Genomic DNA, 10,395 nt, shown 5'->3' on the forward strand with positions numbered 1-10,395 from the left:
GGGGGGGGGGGACCTCTGTAAACGTGGCTGTAGGGGATTACAGTGTTGGAAATGTGAGAAGCCGTGAGAGTAAAAGCCATGCATCGGATGCTACTGCGTCTGATGGCTCTCATTTGGTGATAATAACAAGGAGGAGGTCCAGGTCACAAATCTACAACCCCCGCCCCAGTTCTACCTGCCAGCGAACTCTCAACCTCCAAACGCAGCCAATAACAGCGTAGTATTTTATCAGACAGCGATCCCATTAAATACTGAGCATCTTTTAAAACTTACCGCAACTCCAGTGAAACCTGCTAACTAGCCAAGCGGGGTTACAGAATAGCGCCTTTTATTGGTTCGCCCCCAGTTGTCCGTTAAACAGTTAAGAGGCTTGGACATAATTCTGGAAATGAGAAGGTGAAGGGGAATTCGGGTCATTTGAGTTTGAGTGCTCACATACGGCAATGCGTGTGAGCACCAGGTGGGCAAAATTGTTCATTTGAGGGAAAGACACACAGGTATTACACGTCAGGGAGGGACATTGCTCAGAATCAACGCACGAAGCACAAAGGGAATGATTTGGAAATGTAACCGGCCTGGTGCAACATCTTACCTGAGTTCAGTCATTGTGAAGAATACATTGGAATAATGTGGTAGTGTCCCTACTCCTGGACAAGGAGGGCCTGGGTTCAAGTCCCACCTGCTCCGGGAGGTGGGGTGAGTTTTAACATCCCTGATCAGGTTGTTAGAGGAAAAATATAGGTTAACAGCTTTTAAAAACAGGGCAATTAAATCTGCTGTCTGAACTGAAATATGACAGCCGCACACACACACTCGCTTCACTATTCTTACTGACTTTAATGTTCGCGTCAGCACTACACATCAAGAAGCTGCAAACCAGTATTCCAGCTAGGAAGACACAATTGGACCTTGCAATAATATAATTGAACCATAATGCTGTCATCTAGCCGGACACTGAGTGAATTGACTGCTTGCCGATGTAATGTAATTAACAGAGATCAGAGCCGGAGACACGGGTGTTCATAAACAACAGCGCTAGAGTGAAGGAAAACACAGCGGCCCTTTACAACACGTTAGCACCGACAGAACAATCCAGACATTAGGTTGGTCCAGGTCACTGGGCACATTGAGTGAACTAAGTCCTATAAATAATCCAAATCATTCCTTTAGAAATAAAAAGCATTTAAAAGTACTTAAAACATAAATTGCTGGAGAAACTCAGCAGGTCTGGCAGCATCTGTGAAGAGAAGGAAGCAAAATTAATGTTTCAAGTCTTTTGTGGACTTTTCTCCAGAGCAGGTGTTTCAGATTTCTAGCATCGCAGTATTTTGCTTTATGCAAACGTGAAGTTATCAATGAAACCGCCGGGTAATAAAATATTAGGCATTTCGAGAATCAGTTGCAAGTAAACTAAAGATTTCTCTTATGTGATACTCAAGTAGTCGCAAGTTACATTTCGCCACGTACTTGTTGAGGTTGTGGCTCCTAAGACCATCCCTCGCCCAAACTGAATTGACCAGGATTTGCAAATGTGACAAAGATTGAATAAATCCCTGCCACATTGACACTGTAACTCTGTGATTAAACAACGCGACTTTAACTGGAAAGGTCAATTAGAAACACGAGATTAAAGGCAAACGCATCAAAATAATTATACTATTTAAACATCCAAATGAGTTGACATTATACATTTTATTGTTTATTTGCTCCATGTTTTTAAACCAATTTTTTTTCAAACATAGATTCAATATGGGGTTATCCTTTTAATGCACAGTATGTAAAATTTGTCCATTATTTTCAAGTCGAGTTGATTGCCCTTCGTATTATTCAACTGTATGGGAAGAGCGACATCTCTGGATTCAGTTTAGTATTACACGGCCAACCTTCGAATTATTTTCATTGACACAGACAAGCGTGCAGGTGAATGACTGTTGAGGAGTACTTTGTTCAGATACTTTGTATGGAAAACTTTCCAACTTCTACTATGGGACAGTTTAGGATGAGGAAGAGAGGAAACGAAGTTGTCTTCACTCCAAGGTTAAAAAGACCTTCATTACTTCATTACGAGTTAGAACATTATGCTGAGGTTCTACATACCATTGGTGAGGCCTCTTCTGGAATACTGTGTTCAGTTCTGGTCCCCAAGTTCTAGCAAGGATATTATTAAACTGGAGAGTGTTCAGAAAAGATTTACCAGGATGTTGCTTGGTACGGAACGTTTGAGTTCTAAAAAAAGACTGGGCAGGCTGGAGGATAGGAAGTTGAGAGATGACCTTCCAGAAGTTTATAAAATCATGAGCAGTATAGATAGGGCTAATGGTAGTTGTCTTTTCCCTAGGATGGGGCTTTCAAGATTAGGTGCGCAGTTTTAGAATGAGAGGTGATTGTTTTTAAAAAGACATGGGGGACAAATTGTTTACACAGAGGCAGCTTTATGTGTAGAATGAACTTCCTGAGGAAGTGATAGATTTGGGATCAATTAAAAGGTTTAAAAGACACTTAGAAAAGTAAATAACTGGGAAAGGTTTGGAGGAATATGGGCCAGGAGCAGGCAGTGGGACCAGTTTAGTTTGGGGTTATGTTCGGCATGGACTGGTTGGACCGAAGAGTCTGGTTCTATCCTGTATGACTCTATGACTCTGTTGAACTTTTTATAGAGTGATAGAGATGTACAGCTTGGAAACAGACCCTTTGGTCCAACTTGTTCATGCCAACCAGATATCCTAGCCTTATGTGGTCCCACTTGCCAGCCCCTGGCCCGTATTTGCACGTCATTGTTATCCAGCTCAAAGGTTTACATTGAATTTCATTTCTGTCACATTCTTTCACCCAGTTTATAATAAAGTCAGATAAATAAAACATGGTGTTTTTAATGAGAAACAACGTGGAACGAACAATATCAAATCACAGACAATTTAAACCGGCTCACTTAATACAGGTGCTTTTTTACATGTTATTATCTATTCATGGGATGTGGACATCGTGGGCTGGGCCAGCATTTACTCCCTGGCCTTACCAGTCCTTGAGAAGGTGATGGTGAGCTGCCTTCTTGAACCACTGCAGTCAAGCTGCTGTTCAAACTCAAATTCAGATTTGTTGCCAATGATCTTTAATATTCCTTTCTTTCCGTTAACTGTGTCATCTCTGAAAAAGATTTAAAGATCTTTGTTTTAGTTTGTGGCAGTGGATACCACAATCTAAACCCCACGCATAACTATTCTATTCCAACCCCCATTTTCATTGTTTTATTGATAATGTATTATTTTATTCATTATGTACAGGAAGGGTTGCAGTGCAGCGGATTGTGCCTCTCAGCCAGAACCTGTAGGTTCGCAGGATTTGACAACAGAGGAAGATGTGTTCATAACATGGTCAAAAAAGATATGAGTTGAAAAAGGTGGGGCTGGAAAAGTAGAACAGGTCAGGCAGCATCCGAGGAGCAGGAGAGTTGACATTTCGGGCATAAGCCTTTCATCAGGAATGTGGGGCAGGGAAAGAGGGCTGAGAGATGAAGAGGAGGGTGAGTGTAGGGCTGGGGGGAAGGTAGCTGGGAAGGTGGTATCACCTATCTGGTCCACCCTCCCCTCTGACCCAGCTCTCTCATCTCACATCTGTATCTGCCTATTGCCTTTCCCATTACCTTACCCTCCTCCCCACCCCCAACTTCCTATCTATCTCCCAGCTCCCTTCTCTGCTTCCCCCAAACCCCCACTTTCCTGTCGAAGGACTTATGCCCGAAACATCGACTCTCTTGCTTCTGACCTGCTTTTCCAGAGCCACACTTTTTGACTCTGATCTCCAACATGTGCAGTTCTCACTTTCTCCCAAAAAAGATATGAATCAACTTGTACAATCCCTCCAAATGCAGCTACAGCAAGTATTCATAGTGTCACAAGTACCTGGTCAGCCACTCAATGGAAAGCTATTTGAAGTCGCTCATCACTATCCATTGCTCTGGGTCACAATATGCTGCCACTGCAATTTAGACTCTTAGAGGCCTAATGGCTCATGTGAGTCAAATTGGTGCTAACAACACAGGGCCTGATTTTCTATTCTTAGTAACGTACATTCAGGATCTGCCTTCTTGCTCTACCTGTTAGTGGTATGGGCTGGGGTGGTGGCAGACTGGAAGAGGAAACGATAGCATCATGGTAATTCAGAGACATCATCTAATATCCTTGAGGTATAGTCTCATTGAATTGAATTGAATTTAATTTAATTTACTGTCACGTGTACTGAGGCACAGTGAAAAGCTTTGTCTTGCGAGCACTAGAGGCAGATCACAGAGTTAAACAGCATAGATATAAATACTAGGTAAACAGCGGCAAAAACAAAAATGGGTCCAGGTGAATGTTAAGAGTTTGTGAGTCCATTCAGTATTCTAACAACAGTAGGGTAGAAACTGTTGCGAAACCGGCTGGTGCGCATGTTCAGGCTTCTTTACCTTCTCCCCGATGGTAGAGATTGTAGAAAAACATTGCCAGGTCTCATGCCTGGTTTTCAGCAGGTTCTGTATGTTCTTATTCATCCAGGGTTTCCTGTTGGGGAACACCCGGAATGACTTCCTCGGTGTACAGTCCTCCGTACAATTGCTGATAAAGTCTGTGACGGTGGTGCCAAACTCAAGGTACCTGCGGACTGTTTGAACATGTCCCAGTCAGCTGATTCCAGACAGCACCGGAGGTGATCTTCTGCCTCCTCTGACCAGAACTGGACCTGTATCCACGAGGGGGTCTCTTGTTTGAGCTTTTGCCTGTAAGCTGGAAAAAGAAGCACAGCATTGTGGCTGGAGTTCCTGAAATGGGGGTGGGGGCTGGAGAGGTAGGCATCCTTCACAGTGGTGTAGCAGTGGTCTAAAATGTTCAGGTCCCTGGTGGGGCAGGCAACATCCCGGTGGTACTTGGGCAACACCTTCCTTAGACTGGTTTTATAGTTCTGCAATGGCAGATGATCGCAAATGAATTCAATCAATAAAACTAAAATTGATAGGGAGTCATAGTAAAATTTAAAATTTTGGAAGTACCAATGGTATTTGCAAAATCGCACTTATTCACTGATGTACTTTAAGGAAGAAAACTTGTCTCCCTTATCCAAATTGCATTACACAAGCCTCTGAAATGCATCTAGCAAGACAGTCAATTGAAGATAGGGGTAAGTGCTGGCCTTGTCAGTGACAGTCACGTTCCATGCGAGAACATATTTAAAAAAAAAATTCGGTTACCAGTTAGCCTGCTCAGCTCTAGTGAAAAAGACATCTCGTCTTGTTCCACTCTTTATGATAATAAATTGAGAGGGTACTTTTCTAGGTCTTGAAGATCCATCTGCTGGGTCCATGGTGGGGTGTCATCCTGCGGAGGGGGGGACTGGGAGAATGGGATAGATTTGGGAATGATAAGGAGGCTTCAAATTTCCAGAGTTGAGAAGAATGAGGGGAGGGTTGCATAGAAACTTCCATAATTCATCCAGGATTAGCCAGGGTAAGTACATCAAGAATATTCCTGATGACTGGGGAGTTCAGGACCAGGCATCACAGTCCAAGGATATTGGGCAGGCCATTTAGGAAGGATATGAGTAAATGGTCCCATGAACATCAACTAGCCACAAACGACATGACCCTCTCTCACTAGTATCCTTACATCCAGATAAGGAAGGACACCACTTCAACTGGGACAGCACATGCATCCCAGAGCAAGCCAAACAGAGATGTGCATGAAAATTCCTAGAAGCACAGCATTCTAACAACAAACACATTGAATTGGATCCCAATTACCACGCCCTGAGAAAAAGAACAGGAAATGACATAATATAGGAAATAACATCACCACAGGAAATGACATCATCAACCCAAAGAAACCCAAACATGTAAATAAAAAGCAGGAATCATCAGCAGTGCTTCATCCAGGGGCTCACTGAAGATGTTACCTAATATGGTGACAAAACATCTGAAAATGAACCTTGCAGCTCAGCGAGCAAACTTACATCCAGAATCTCAAAGTCTCTGCCATGGACCTGCAGGTAAATTGCAAAGGATCAAGGCAATGGGGTAGGCTGCAGCTGATGTGAGCCACGACTTACTTCTTGAAGCACTTCATCATTATGGAGGTCAGAGCTACCCAGCAGCAGTCATTGAGGCAGGCTGCATGATTTTTGATTTGGCACTGGGATGGGATGATGAGTCTTCTTCAAGCAGAGGGGAATCTTGCAACATAGTAAAGAGAGGTTAAAAGTCTTTGTGAACACTCTCATCTGGATATACACGTTGGAGCTGAGAGCACAGCCAAGGACTCCATCCAGGTCAGTCGCTTTCCATGGGGGTCCCCCCTCAAGAAGGCTAATTTGACACCAGTGGTGGTGACTATGGGTATATGGGTACCCGAGGCTGTTGGGATAGGTGACATTGTTTCACAGCAAGTGTACAATGCAATGAGCTCATCACAATTGGATGTATTGTTGCTCATGATTCTGTTCAACTTCACTTTGTAGCCCATTACATCATTTAAGTCTTGCCCCAAACAATGGGGGTCCATGTGGTTGGTTTGGGTATCAAGCTTAGTTTGGTATTGCCTCTGGGCATCTCAGGTGGTTTCATAAATGTTGTACCTGGATTTCCTGTATAAGTCAGGATTGCTTGCCTTGTATGCCTCAGACCTGGACTTCAGCTGGGCAAGGATCTCCTGGTTCATCCATGGTTTCCAGTTGGGGAACATTTGGATTAACTTCTTTGGCATGCACTCTTTGACCCACTTATTAATGAAGTCTGTAACAGTGGTGCTGTACTCGTTTAGATTGGCCACTGAATGTGTCTTAATTTTTAATGTTTTTACTTTATATCCACACTTTGCCAAGAAATACATTGAATATGCAGTTGTTTTCTATTAATAAAGGAGTAATAAAACATTCACATTTAATAGTTTTTGACTTGGATTTGAAGGATTACGGATTCTGGATTAGTTTCTTTAAAAAAAAGTTAATGAAAAGACATTGACACTGTTTTAACTGTGTTTCTTGATAGTTACATGTGGGATAATGACATATGCTTAACTATTGGAGATTTGTGACAGTCAGTTTGCAATATCTGCTTTGGACAATGTTTGAAATTGTTAGCAATTGACTCGCTGAAAGCAAAGAGCTTCCCAGTATAACTTCCCTGCTTCAGGAAAAGGAGCTATGTTCTTGGTCGAGTGTGGTACCTGGAGCTCCGGTGGTGTTGCTGTCACATGAGAAACTTCTGAAAGAGATAATTGATCATTCCAAAATGATGGTGTAGGCAAATATCCCTAGCAACAGCTGCATGTGTTCAACAACATCAGATTTTGTATGCCAGAGCATCAGACCAACGCCCATCTGAATGTATCAAACATTATCCTTTTAGTGCCCTCAGGAACTAAGATCCATTGACCAAATATGAATCTCTGTAGAGAGAAGTCATTTTTTTCACTTTGTCTGGTGTGACTGTGTGTGTTTGGCTATCTAGAGGGGTAATCATTTATATTTTTATATTAAAAGCTCTGTTAACTGTTTTTTGCATCTTCATGGAATAAGTTTTATTTTATAATAATCAATAATTTTGTGTTTAGTAAAGAAACTTAGTTGATGGATTTTTAAAAAATCCTACATCTAACATAGAGAAAGCATATGATTGGCTATTTTGACATGGGATGCAACCTTAATTTGTGACACATGGAGTAGGGGGGTCTAGAGAGAAATAGAGCACTCCTCTCATCTTTGTTTTATTACATCTCATGATCTGTGTGCCAAAGTCTTCCCCTCCTCCCCTAATTTTAAAATATTACCCTGTGTCATACTTCTTTTTCATTATTTTTATTTCCAAAATGTATGGCTTCATGCAGAACTTTATCCTTAATCTATTGGCTTCTCCTGCTAATAATATATTTTCTGATTTTTTTTTCCAATCCATTATACAGTCACCCGGACTAACCCAACTCAAACTCTGTCTCATAAGCAAACTGTTCCTGAAATTGTAGGGATATGGAAATGTATATGATACTGTTAAGAATTCAGGGTTTCGATTAATTATGTACGTTTCTGCAACCAAATAATTGTTTTGAAGTCTCACCATGACAACCTGAGAATTAAAATTAAAATTAATATCTGGAAAAATAATGTTGTGCCTTTATTTAAGGACGGCTGTAAAGAGAAGCCCGGGAACTATAGACCTATGAGCCTGACATCGGTCGTGTGTGCATTGTTGGAGGTGATCCTGAAAGATAGAAGTTACATGCATTTGGAGAGGGAAGGACTGATTCAGGATACCTTAGCATAGCTTCATGTGAGGAAAATTGTTTCTCACATTCTTGATTGAGTTTCTTGATTGAGGAAGTACCCAAAATGATTGACAAGGGGAGATTGGTCAACATTATTTACATGGACTTTAGTAAAGCCTTTGACAAGACTCTGCATGGTAGACTAATTAATAAAGTTAGATCACATGGGGTTCAAGGTGAGCTTGCCAATTGGATACAAAATTGGCTTGACGATACAAGACAGAGGGTGGTGGTGGAGGGTTGTTGATTGGACTGGAGGCCCATAGCTGGCAGTGTTCCACAGGGATCGATACTGGGTCCACTTTTGTTTGTCATTTATATAAACGACTTGGATGGGAATATAGAAGGCAATGGTCGTACCTTTGCAGAAGACACCAAAATTGATGGCATAATGTAAAGTTTAAAAAAAAAGTTATCTCAGATTACAAAGAGATCTTTACCAATAGGGTCAATGGGCTGAAGAGTGGCAGATGGTGTTTGGATACGTGTGAGGTATTGCATTTTAGTAAAACAAACACAAGCAGGACTTCTACAAATAATGGTAAGGGCTCTGGACAATGTTGTAGAACAGAGAGACCTAGAGGTTCAGGGACATAATTCTTTAAAATTTGCATCAGAGGGAGATTGGGTGGTTAAGAAGGCATTTAGCATGCTTGCCTTTTATGCTCAGACCTTTGAGGTATGGGCATTGGGGCATCGTGTAGAGTTTGCACAGGATGTTGGTGAGGCCTTGTTTGGAATACTCTGTGCAGTTCTGGTTGCCCGGTAACAGGAGGAATATTATTAACCTGGAGAAGATTCAGAAAAGATTTACCACGATGTTGCTGGAATGGAGGGTTTTAATCATAAAAATATATTATAATTATAATATTACATAATTATAATTACATTTAATTATAAATATAAAAATATAAATTATAAATATAGGCTGGATAGGCTGTGACTCTTCACTGGCGCGTGGGAGGTTGAGGGGTGACCTTACACAGGTTTATAAAATCATGAAAGGCATCAATAAGGTAAATAGCAAGGGTCTGTTCCCTAGGGTAGGGGAATTCAAAATTAAGGGGGCATATTTTTAAAGTGAGAGGAGAAAGTTTTAAAAATTATAAGAGGGGCAACTTTTGACTCAGAAAATAGTTTGTCAGTGGAATGAACTTCCACAGGAAGTGATGAATACAGGTACAGTTACAAAGTTTAAAAGATATTTGGATAAGTACCTGAATAGGAAGGATTTGGAGGGATATGGGAAAAATGCAGGCAAGTGAGACTAGTTTAATTTGGGACATGGTCAGTGTGGACTAGTTAGACTGAAGGATCTGTTTCCATGCTGTATGACTTGATGACTCTAAACGATCTGTATACTAAAGTTTGTTTGGCAGAGAATCTTGAGTTCCACGCTTTGTTAGGCCTGTATTTAATTTCAGTTGTAGCTTAGGCATGCTTGATCCTTAGATATCATTTAGGCATCTCGCAAGTTAGTTAGTTATGTCAAATCACTCACTGTTCTATTTCAGGGCAACAAACACTGGTCTTACTAGAGCTGCTCACATTCCAAGAATAGTTTTTTTTTCTCTCAATCCAAAACTCTGATTATTTATGCATATTGTAAATAAGAGGGCCATAATGACAAATCCCAATAAAATGCCGTTTGTCAGATATTTTCAGTCTCCACACTCACCTTTTGCTCCTTATTTTGTTTTCTATATATAAAAAATGCTTGCTTTGTAAAATGGTTTGAACTGAAATTTCTAACAACTGCTACAGTTGCCGTTTCCATGTGAAAAATGCTCTAAAACATCTTTAAGCCTGCCTGTGATGAGATGACCTGGTGAATCAGTAAATTTGTAAATCAGTAACTCCATTCAGTCTTTGATATCAGATCTCTCTGTTGTGCCAAGTCAGAATATTCATTCTTTTAAATTTTTTGAAATGGCAGCATAGCCCTTAATAGAATTAATTTACATCCAAACCATGCTTAATATGAAGAAACGTAAGTAATGTGGGAGTAAAAAATTATGTTGACATTCCTTTCAGATATGAATAAAATCAATAAAATGCTTACTCGCTCCAGTGAATAAAGTTGTGGTTGACTTGCTTCTGCAGTGTTGTT

The sequence above is a fragment of the Hemiscyllium ocellatum genome, chromosome 3 (genome assembly GCF_020745735.1).
Source record: "Hemiscyllium ocellatum isolate sHemOce1 chromosome 3, sHemOce1.pat.X.cur, whole genome shotgun sequence".
In the NCBI taxonomy this organism is placed as follows: domain Eukaryota; kingdom Metazoa; phylum Chordata; class Chondrichthyes; order Orectolobiformes; family Hemiscylliidae; genus Hemiscyllium; species Hemiscyllium ocellatum.